The sequence below is a fragment of the Sinocyclocheilus rhinocerous genome, unplaced genomic scaffold (assembly GCF_001515625.1).
Source record: "Sinocyclocheilus rhinocerous isolate Xijiao unplaced genomic scaffold, SAMN03320098_v1.1 scaffold3116, whole genome shotgun sequence".
NCBI classification, from domain to species: domain Eukaryota; kingdom Metazoa; phylum Chordata; class Actinopteri; order Cypriniformes; family Cyprinidae; genus Sinocyclocheilus; species Sinocyclocheilus rhinocerous.
In genome coordinates, this window is record NW_015626391.1 from 119,953 (window position 1) to 120,656 (window position 704).

Here is a 704-nt window from a genome sequence, read left to right on the forward strand (position 1 = left end):
ACACATTTTAGGTAATATAATCGGACTACTTTTAGATTACTTTTGACCCAACTCATTTATCACATTGATTTAAATAGGATAATCTTGTACCATATTGAAATAAAAATACAAAAAGTAAGAAAATATATTCCATTCAGTGTTATTAACAACAAGAAGTGCATTAAACGTCAAGTTTTCCAAACTGGGGTTTGTGAAGGAACTTTATAAGTTTAATGAAAGGCTAATAATGAATTAAATCATAAAAATGTCAAATTAAACTAAATAATTAAAAAAAGCATCAATCAAAATAAAATATTTAACTAAAAAAATTAAATATTTTATTAGTTTACCTGCATGCCATGTGACAATTAAGCAGCGCCAGAGAACCGTGAACATGCAGATGTGATACTTAATAATTAAAATATTACTTTTAAAATCTATCATCTTTTATAAAGATGAAAAAGAGGAATTATGAATAATTTATTGCTATTGTGTGAATAATATGTAATCAATAAATAAGTAGGCTAACTGTAGTCTGATTACAAGTATTTTAAAATGTAATTTAATCTAATTACGAGTACTTAATTTTTGGAATTACTTAATCTAGATTACATGTAATCAGTTACTACCCATCTCTGATTATATTATATTATATCATTATATCAAATATATAATGTATGCTCAATATATGTTGAGCCACTGTTGAATTGTTCTGTGATAGTGAA